Below are 11,043 nucleotides of genomic sequence, written 5' to 3'. Positions count from 1 at the left end.
TGGAGAAGTATAATCCAACAACCTCTATGACCGACACAGCGGAACGGGTCGAGGGGACATCCACCGAGGAGATGGAGCGATGAAATCAGCTCATCTGCAGGTGCTGGGTGGATGATTACATCGAAGGAGCAGGAGAGGCCTTTACCCAGCGGTGGTATTTATGGAGTACAGTTACTGTGTCGTGTTTCACAATGCAAACTAAAAAACATATATATAAAAAAAATGTTTGCCAGAGAAGGCCCCACTGAGCTATGTAGCTCTTTTTCGGAAGCTACCTGGTCGCATGTGACAGCTCAACAAAGTGGCCTAACACGTGGAAATGTATAGCAGCCCAAGTCTAAACGCATGTTTCTAAAATGTGGAGGGAAAAACCGGACTCCCCGGAGAAAAATACATGTGAGCACGGGGAGACCATGCAAACTCCAAATATACAGGCGTCAGGGTCAGGATCCATGACCTCCTGCATATCAGGCGAGGTAGTTAACATCTCATCACGCAAGTAATACCAGCGGAGAAGCAAGGCGAATGAAATTAAATGGCAGCACAGCTGGCAGAAGCAACGAGAACATGGTGGCGCACACGGTGAGTTCGGTCCGACTGTCAACCACCACGCTCCCACCGTAATCCACCAAACTCGGCAGCCTCACATGACCATCAACCACCACAACCACAGGGGCTCTCTCGCTCTGCAATGGCGCACGCGTCCACAAGGCCGCAGAGTCTAAACATCTCTCGGCTCGGTCATTAGACAATGCCGGCACCACCAACGTGGGTCACGAGACGCCTCTCGCAACTAAAATCCGGACACCACGACTAAGCGTTGGTAGGCCGGGATGATTGTGCAAAGCCGATTCTGCATCCCCCGGATTACAAGGCACATTTTGCGTTCCTCCGTATTTCAAAGCATTAGCTGGGGGGGGTTCCGTGTTATAATCCAGAGAATATGGTATTCTTCTCATATTTTAATCATTGCAATGAAATTGAAAGTTAAATTTGTTCCGACATCCCCACCCTTCCCACATCCACCCCAAAAGCGCAAGTTAATAAACAAGACACGAATTAACTAAACCTCTTTCCAGAAAGCTAATTTACAAAGAAATTTAAGTGGATGCCAAGTTCTCCCCACCCCCCACGCCGCCACCCCCACCCCCGGGCTCCCATCTGATGTCGGGGACAGCCAGTAAACTCAAGGAGATTCAATTCACACGCCGCTTGCGTCACAAGAATCGCGAGCACGGAGCAACACAATCGGACAAAAGCCCGGTCTAGACGGTGCACATTACAGCGCCGCGGGATGCATACTGAGCCAACGTTGTGCGCGGGAGACGTGACGACGCTCACTGCGAGAGGGCGCTGGGCCCCGGCCACCTGATCGGGGCTCCTGCCCGCCCCCCACCCTCGCAAGGTTCTGGAGAATATCCCTTCTCTCCCGAACGATGCGGGGGGGGGGGGGGCTGGCTCTTCCCACCTAAAAATGTCCCTTTCTCGCTCGCACTCAAATACTTTCAGCCTATTCATATTCTTGGTTCTTTCGGTAAAGTCATGTTGAAGGGAAACAATAATATATATAAAACAATGAAATTCTCACGACGTTTCGACTGTAACACAAGCAGTCATCATCAGGTGTGAAAAAAACCTGATGATGACTGCTTGTGTTGCAGTCGAAACGTCGTGAGAATTGTATTGTTTTAATATATATTTTATTATTTTATTGTTTCCCTTAAACGTGTATATATTTTATTATTTTATTGTTTCCCTTCAACGTGACTTTACCGAAAAAACCAAGAATATGAATCACTGCATTCACGAAAGCTTTAAATCAAAATTTACTTTCACCCTCTTCTCTTGCAAAAGTGGCTTCCGTAGACCGTCAAAACCCTGGTGTTGCTAAAACAATGCACCTGCTGAAAATCCATCTCAAAGCAGCACCCCCCCCCATCCCCCCCCCCGCTGCTTACTGCCAAATTTTACGAATTAATTACACAAGGTCCACTACAACCTCAACCCACTGTTTTCTTACCGGGAATTGTGATCCTACTCGCTGGGCTCGGGGTTGGCTGCCACCTGATTGGAGCACCCTGTCCCATCACACGTCCAACCCAGCGCAACCGGTTTTTCGCCCCCCCCCCATCCCTTAACCACAACAATCACGTCTGCATGGCTACCTCCTGTCCTGCGAAGATATTCCCAGCATCCGCCTCAAGACACCGGTCCTTAAATGCAAATAAAGAATTATTTACAAACTGCCTAGTTTAAAATCTATAAACATGGATATCACTCCCACCTAAACTGCCCTGTCCATTACACACCTGACCTACCCATCGCATCTAGTTTCCATAGTCCATCTAATACAAGCCCTGCTCAACAAATACACCTTCTGCAAACTCCTTCTCAAAGCCCCCTGGGGCAATATGGACATTATTGCCCAAGTACACAAAGTCCACTACCCACCTCAATCTTCTCTCCCTCCAACTGGGGACTCGTGATCAGACTGCAGGAGCCACTTTTGGTCTACACCCTCAAGCGCCAGGGCCGCACTCTCTACGTCTTCGGAGGCTGAGTGCCCATCTATCGCGCACTAAACCAACCCAAAGGCTCTTTTCATAGCCACCCACCTCTTCTAAACTGCTTGTGCGCCAGTGTTACCAAACCGTTCACGAAATAAACACTTTCTAAATGGGGCACATGTCCTGGGTTGTTGCGCGCCAATTCCTCCTGAGCGTGGACCGGGCTCTTCTCGTGGAATCGCAGCCGCGTGCGCGCTCTGCTCAGGAGTCGCGAGGGACGCGCGGTGGCTCGGGGTGCCGTCTGCTGCTGCTCTGTGCTCGGTTAAGATGTTTTCTTGTTCATGTTTTTTGTTTGTTGCGGTTGCACCAGATTCAAGAGCCGAATGGCTCGCAGGGCTATACCAAATAAATGAAACTGAAACGTTTCTCATGAATGCTAATAGCCTCATCTTAGGATAGCTCGCATCTTCTTCAGACCCTGGCAGTGTCTGGCCTAAATGCCTAAAAAAACTACCAAAATAGCTGCACGCCCCAAGCCAGAAAAGCTGTATCATGTGCCTACTCAAAGTTCTGCATGTTCATCTAACCCCCTGTTATTGACTTCAGGAATTATATTTTTTGACTCTGCAAACTCCGATCTGTGGTTTTAGTGACTACGTTAGGCAAGCACGGTCCATACTATTCCACTGCCTCCTTGTCTTTGTGTACCCGCAGGCCTCCGAGTCGCAACTCCCAAGTCGTTAAGCAGCCGACCAAAATCTCACCTGGGATGCAGTAGCGGCCACAAAAATTTAGTGCGCACTTAGATCTGGCAGGGAGGGGGGGCTTCATGAGATTTGATCTTTGTGGTAGGACAGTAGATAGGGAGAATGATTATCTGGATTTACTTTGTAGAGCTTGAGCAAGATTATAACTTTTGTGTGGCCGATGGGGGTGGGGAGGGATTTTCTCCCAAGTGCTTTTCTACCTGGATCTTTATCCTGTTTACCAAAGATTCTGGCAAATTACCTTGCCCCCCCCCGCCCCCACTAATCTGTGATACAGTGTATAATTACACTGTACATATATATTATTGTAATAATTGCTGCAGAAAGCAACTCGCACATAAAAGTACAAATGTGACCGTCAGATGTTAGAAACGTAAATATAAATAATAATAAAAACACAAGCACGAGGTTCAGGAAGCTCTTGGCACAGCCCTCTCTCTGCACGCGAGCCACCCTGACTAAGGAGACACTTAAGACGACATTACCGACAAACGGGACCACCCCTTTCCACACACACCACCCCCACCACAACATTGGTATGTTTACAGTGAAGGCCTAACAAAGCTGTCGCCGCCCTTCCTCGTCTGCATGAAACTGTGATTTACAATTGACAACAATGGCACCAACAAAAGCAGGGAGTTTTACCCGTCTCTCTGCGTGATCCGCCAACCCTCAGCCCCGACGCGTGAAAACCTGTTTCTGGTACAGATTTCTGTATTTGGCATGAGCAGGGTCGCCCCCCCCCCCCCCCAAATAAACATGGAACGTTGTTGGGCCAACGGTTCCAACCCACACGGCCAACGTTGGCACGTTCGCTGGATCAGGGCCACCGACAGCATCGCTCGTCTGCACGGTGGAAGCTACTTTCGTCTTCGGTTCAAACACAAAAATAATCCATGCGTCGCTGCGCCAGAGCGGGGCGGGAGGTGGGGGGGGGGGTATCTCGGCGGGCTGTTTACCAGCCGCGGCGTCCGCGACGCACGGGAGTGAAAGAGTCGATTCATTTCTCGCATCGGGTGCCCGCCGCCGCAAACGTCCGCTGCGCTCAAGACTACGACACAGCGATCGCGCGATTCATCCAGCGTGTGGTTTGTGTGTACGTCCACGCGCGTGAATGTTTATTCACGTGTACGCTGGATTCACATTCATGTGTAGCAGGTTTGTCCAAACTGCTTCCGCGCACGTGTGTACACGCCGCACACGGAGGCTTGCATAATGACCATAAATGACTTCATTCAAAACAAGGTGAGCCGAGCTACAACCAGGGGCGTCTGCAGCAATGTAAACAAATGTGTAACAATTGGCAATCTCTTGAGAAGTTTGTTGCACTTTACAACAGAGTAGAAAGTCAAATGGAATGTCTCCTAAAAACTACCACCACCTTTGCCACAATCACCACTGCGCCACCACCAACACACAACCACTGCTCACTCCTTTACAAGTAAAAACAAAGCGGGGCGAGTTTGGCGCATGCGGCACCACACGGAGTCGATGAACCCGGCTGTGAAAATCCGGCAACAAAACTTGAGCTGCCGATTGCTCCGGTATCAGCAGGCCGTTCAGAGTCGCTGTGTGTTTTTAAATGTCACGGCCAAGAGACAGCGGGCGGGCGGGCGAGCGAGAGAAGCGAGTGGGGTGTGACCGCGGGGACGAGCGGGGCCCGACGGCGCTCTCCCTCCCCCAGTCACGGTGACCTTGACGCGCCGGCCGCCTGCCGCCGCCGGGCGCAACTGTCACTGCCGCGAGGCTTCTCGACACCGCGAGCCACTCGCACGCACGCAGCAGTGGCAGCAACAACAACAGGCTTCACTCCCAGCAGTGGGTGTGACCACACCGCAGGGGGTGCGGGGGGGATAGGGGGTAGAGGGGGTGGGAGTGTGGGGACGGGGATGGTGAAAGAAGGGGGTTGGGGGGAGGAGGGATTGGGGGGGGGGATGGGCAGTCAGCAGGCATGGGGGGGGGGATGCACATGGACCAGGCTCTGCGCTATGTTTCTGCGGCGATGACACTGCATCAATGCGGTAGAAAAATGAACGACTGTCGGTGTCGCAAACGATGGGCGCCGGATATAATGATTTAAAGCGTAAAGCATGCAGACGTAAAAAGTAAAAAGAAATTAAACACGCACAAGGAAGCAGCCTTACCCAACGCGGCAATGCAAACATTGCCTCCCCTCAAACGAGGCGAGCGGGTTTCAAAGCGACGGCACTTTGCACTGTGCCCTCCCGCGGTGGTGGTGGTGGGGGGAAACACTCGTTTCTCATTCGCGAAGAGGACGAGGGTCGCCACCCGTCCCCCTGGTTTTCCCAGGATCGTCCCCCTCTCGTTAACGTGGCTGCCCGTCTTGGAAACATCCGCGAGTTTTTCCCCGGGACGCTATTGCGAGATCTTCGACCCAAGTTGCGTCCCACCTTTTTAGTACTTTATCAGGGAGCCGGGCAAGCCTGAAGTGGACACCTTCCCCCCCTCGGCAAGGTTCGACCTGACGGCAAAACAGAAAATTAAACGTCGGGCGATTTCCTCACACGAGGAAAACGTGCTCACTTTAAAAGTCAGCTGCAATTGCCACATGTGGCTTGTGAATCTTTGAAGCACAAAAACTGTGTGGAAAGTCAGCTGCTCCACCCTGGCACAAAAAAATGGGAAGGCCTGCCGCATGTCTCATGACAACAGCCCGACTTATCGACATGAACACCGATTTTCTCCCGGTTGTGTGTTCTATCCAATTCGTTATCCTACTTACCAACGCATTCTGATAGGAACGCGAGAGACCACAACTACAAGCAGCTCGGGACAACGGACCGGATGGGCCGGTCCGAAAGGAGGAGCACGAGGGGCCAGAGGTATTCCTCCCCCTCACCCGTCTCCCGGCCTGACCCACTCCCATGCCCTGCACCATGCGAGAGATTCCGATTTGTCCCAGTTCTTATTTTACACGCAAGCCATCAGAGGCTCACTCCCCCCACCACGCCCACTCCCCTAGGCTATGTGCCACAGCTACCACAAGCCCCCCCCCCCACTATGCAATCTGTTTAATTTGAGCCGTAATCCGAGAGACGCGGCAATAAGCTGGTCAGCCGATTAAAAAAAATACCATATGGAGCATTGCTGTGCCCCTCTTGTTTGAAAACCATATCATCATCGCCCGACGACACAGACGTGAATGATCGGAAGTGATGAAGCCTCGTTCGTCGGCAATCTGAGAGAGGTGTTTTTGTTGATGTTGGAATTGAGTTGAGGTGGAATATTGGGAGGAAACGACCTGGCGCGACAAGGGGCGCAGGGATCTATTTGCCACCGGCGGAGGGAGATTAGGTAACGAAACGCGGCTGAAATCACAACCTCGCGCACGCGCGCAAAACACGTGACTTGGCTCGCGCGTGTCAATTGTAAGCACACGCATGACCTGGCACTCAAATAACATACGGCCACACGCGCTGCTACGCAGCGGAGGGGGGGAAGGAAGGCTCGTCGGCCGACCACGAGTCGCCCCTCACGCCGACCGCGATTCAGGTACGACGGACAGATACCAACTTCAGCCAGTCTCGGATCATCGGCTCAGGTGGCAGAACGAGTGACTTACAATAGACTCACCTTCCGCCACAGGCAGGAATGCGGAATTTCCATCACTGGCTCAGCTGTAAAACAGGACACGAGCACCATGCCTCAATCCTTCGTCTGCCCAATACCACTGCAATGTACGCGAGCAGAATTTCTGCGACGAGGCGACGTTGGTGCAAGTTTATCAATTGCCAACGAACCATCAAAGCCGGGTGACCACTCTCGCCGGCCAGCCACGTGGGGTGCGACGCGGTTGGCCACACGGTCACGACGTGCAGGCGTGAGTGCTGCAATCTGGTTACAAGTCCTCGATTTTTATTTGTCGTTTACATTGCCTGCGATGGTGATGACAGAGAGGAACACTCCGAAGGAACCTGGGAGAATCTCCTCTGTGTTCACACGACAAGTCACACGTGGGATGCCGGGCCCCAACACCGACCACCCGTGCGCCGAGCTCCTGCTGCAGAGGCCCATCACCGCTAAGCTTCTCAACGCCTAACAGATGTCTGTCACTCTCCCTCTGCCACCCCTCCCAAGCACCATCCCCCACTCAACGTTGTGGATGGTAAACAGGAGTGAACACGGCGCAACCGAAGAGCAACAAGACTGAAAACACCTACATGTAACCGTGAGTCAATGCCCATCAAACATTAATGCAAAGTCAACATGAAAGCTATACAAAGCAATAAAACTCAACTGTGACACCAGCAGGGCAGCCTTGTCCGAAATGTTTACTTCTGAAGGGTATTTAAACAAGCTTAGCCGTCTGTCAAGCATTCTAACGGCCTTGGCAGTTGACGGACCTTTAAGACTCGGAAGCGGCCAGAGCTCGAGAAAATCAGAGCAGTTTCTGCAGTGGTCGACGTGAAATGCAGTTCCGGCTCCTCGCCGAGCTATTTTCTCAACGAGCGGAACGTGCAAGGCACGGCTGGGTTAACGCAGCCGTTCCCGTCCACGCGAGAGGCATAAGGCGCGGCTACCCTACCCGCCGGTAACGGCCGAGTGCAGATGTCCGTCGTTCGCCGAATGCGCCGAGCTCAAAATCGTTGGGTCATGCTCCACGGTGTCCATCCCAGGCCCTGCGGCCCTCAATTAAAGCGGCTCTCTGGTGGAAATGAGTCGAACGCAAACTCAAAGCTGTCGCGTGTTTTTCCCTTCCTTGATGGTGGGGTGGGGGTCGTTCTGCAAGGAAACGATAAGGGCGAATAACAACGCAAACGGAACAGTGTGGCCAGCCTGCTCAACATTCCCCTTTCACAACAAAATCAGGAAGTGACTCGGGGTGGTCTCAAACGTTGCGCAGCATTTCCCTGCATTTCACCCACTCCTCCCCCTCTCCCCACCGGTGTGAGCAAAGAAACATCGGTCATTAAAAGCAAATCCCGTGGAGCAATCGAACTATAATAGTAATTTAGGAAAATATAAAAAAGATGGTGTTGGGAGAATCCCACACAAGGGTGCCCACTCATTGGGGCCGCATACGAAGCGGATTGTAACGACAGGTTCAAGGGCGGTGGGAACGGCGCACAAAGCGCACGTTTGAGAAACCTTCAACTGTGCCGGGCAGGGCTGCTTGGGCGAGAGTTGCACCGGTCAGCTGTGTCCATACATTCCCGAAGCGACCAGTAGCAACCCCTCCTCGCTCATGCGCGCACACGCACGCACACATATGGAACACCATGCCCACAACAACACGGCTTATAAATAGCCAAACTTGTTTCGACAAGCCGGGCCTGCGGCGCCTGTTGCTGCAAGCGCCTGTTGCAGCGCGCCCCTGCCCCCTCCTTCAGCAAACACCCCGTTGTGAAACGCTTCGTTTGTACCGGGCCCTGACGACTCCCCTCCCCCCCCCTACACGTGGCCACGTGTTTTTTCCTTAAGTCCTTTTAAAAATACAACTCGACCGTGACGCGACCCGCACAGGTGCGGCGCGGTCCACCTCACCGCCGCGGCCAGCGCACAACGGTTCCAGGATCTGCCTCGTTCCTATCCGCGGCTTCCGGCTGTCGCAGCCCACGATGGGCGAGCCCGATGCGAACATTCTTGCACAGTGGGAACCGAATGCGGCTCTCACCAGGTGAGCGGGGGGCTCACCTGGTGAGCGGGGGGCTCACCTGGTGAGCGGGGGGATGAGCAGGTGAGCGGGGCTCACCAGGTGAACGGGAGGGCTCACCAGGTGAGCAGGAGGATTACAGCGTTACGTAGGGGTAAGTAGATGCAGCGCACAGGTGGAATCTCAATACATGCTCATTCTGTGTACACCACCACCAGCACCCGCTCCTCCGTTCTTAAAATAATTTGACACCATGTAGTCACCCCACTTTCAAATAGTAAGATAAAAACAAATGTAAAAAGTTAGCAAAGTTTGTCTTCTGTTTATATCGCCAGTTCGCCGTTTTTAAAGCCAGATTTAAATGAGGCACAGCGTTGGCCAATATCGTGGAACATGACGTCACAATGTCACATCTTTGTGTACCAATCTCAAGTCACTCGCGCAGACTTTATTTCAGCAAGCGAGGCCCCATTGAGCAAAGCAGCTCTCTTAGCGCTCCAACGGCGACAACCTCGGCCCAAGACCATCGGGCAGTGGCGGCAGTCACAGGCCATTGCAGCGTGTTGGCAATGTGCAAACGAACGAGCGTTAAAAGTAAAATTATTTAGGCAAAACTCACGCCAGAACTTACTGTAAACAGCATAAACGAGAAGAAACTCCCTTTCGGTGCGCGCGTGCCGACAGCCGCCAACTAAACAAAATGTTCACCGCGTTTGCCGGATCGGTTTTGCAAATCGTTTCCGACCCGCGAGTTTGGTTTCGTCAAAATAGGTTTGCGAAGGAGGCACGGGGGACACGGAGTCTGCAGCGAGCGAACGCGCCAAGACAAACGCGCAAAAACGCTCGGGCGAGCGCGCGATCTCGGGGCGGCGCAACCACCAACCGGGCGTGCGGCGCTCCCCTCGCTCGCAGTCGTCACCACCGTCCGTGGCGGAAGGGCTTCCCCGGTCTCACGCCGCCCACACGGGGAGATTCCCTACGTAACCGCTTGCTTCCGAGCCCTGCCAGCCAATCGCACGCTCGCCGTCGCTCACCTCGCTCGCCCGGCCTGCAAGCCTCACCCACGTCACTGACACACTGCTGAGTAAGGGGTCCTTCGCGCGCGGGCGATCCGACTGTGTGCGAGTATGAACTTTTTTCGTACCGTACGTAGCCAAGCGTGCTAATTGGAGGGCCGTGGCGCTTGTTAGCGAGTTATTGACGATGAAAAATAATATTTACACCCATGCACATTTTTTTTACGCTTTTTTTGCATTCTGACCACAAGTATTGTGGTTAATGCAGACATGATTCCTTGTAAAAGGTTTCAGTTTGGTGTCTTAACATCTTAACACAGCTGTTTTGTTGCCAGAGAAAAGGGGAAACCCTATTCTCAAATATAGGATCTCTTGCACGATTTCAATGCACGTTGAAAAAAGACCTCTCCCTCTAGCTCTCCATCTTGTCTCTTTAGTCTTTTCTCCGATTACTTTGATCGTTTCCTCCTTTATTACGCCCGGCGCTCCCGTGGTCCACTGTGTAAGGGTGCCTTATTCATCTAATTATCACGCAATTCGGTTAACGGTGGGTTTTATTCGGCAAACCGTGGGTTTTATTGCCAACGCTGTTGCATGCCCGGCACGATAGGCCCCCCCCCGGCGAGCCTCGCAGCCTCCCAACCCCCCCAACGGGGGCCCCCCGCGTTCCTCTCCACAAAAACAAACCATTGCATCGCATTTGTTTGGGCAATGGGTTGCGCGTGTGCGAGCCGTTGAGCGTGCAGCAGTACACGCGTGCGCGGTGCCCGGTGGACACACACTGCTGGTGCACGCTCCTCGCGCTCTGCTGGCCTGGCGTGCGCGTGGTGCATGCTGCGGCGAACGTTACTGGACATGCGTAACAAAACAAAAGAATGAGGAGCTTCGTGGCCGTTCAGATTCCTCCAGCGTTAAAGAGCAGTCGGCGTTTGCGCGCCCGGTTCGCACGGCGCGTCATGGGTGCACGCAATACGAGACTCGCTTCGTTGTGGTCACGCTGCACCGGCAGCTCTGTTTGTAGCACAGATAGAAGAGAGAAAAAAAAAACACTCGTAGCGTAGAGTCTAGCTTCTCTGCAATGAAGTAGGGCAATCACCTGAAACGTCTGCCCATTTTTTTTTTATTCTCTGTGCGCACGC

At 53.0% G+C, this 11,043-nt stretch overlaps 1 protein-coding gene across 5 annotated transcripts in view; it reads right to left on the bottom strand.

The window, feature by feature from the left end:
- LOC116950889 (uncharacterized) overlaps nt 1–11,043 on the bottom strand; it is a 58,625-nt gene that overhangs the window by 20,248 nt on the left and 27,334 nt on the right. The gene's annotated exons all lie outside the window — the stretch shown is intronic.

The sequence above is a fragment of the Petromyzon marinus genome, chromosome 41 (assembly GCF_048934315.1).
Source record: "Petromyzon marinus isolate PM22_M1 ecotype Great Lakes invasive population chromosome 41, UKy_Petmar_22M1.pri1.0, whole genome shotgun sequence".
Lineage (NCBI taxonomy): Eukaryota > Metazoa > Chordata > Hyperoartia > Petromyzontiformes > Petromyzontidae > Petromyzon > Petromyzon marinus.
Note: the sequence above shows the minus strand (reverse complement) of the source record. Positions and strands in the feature narration are given on the sequence as shown.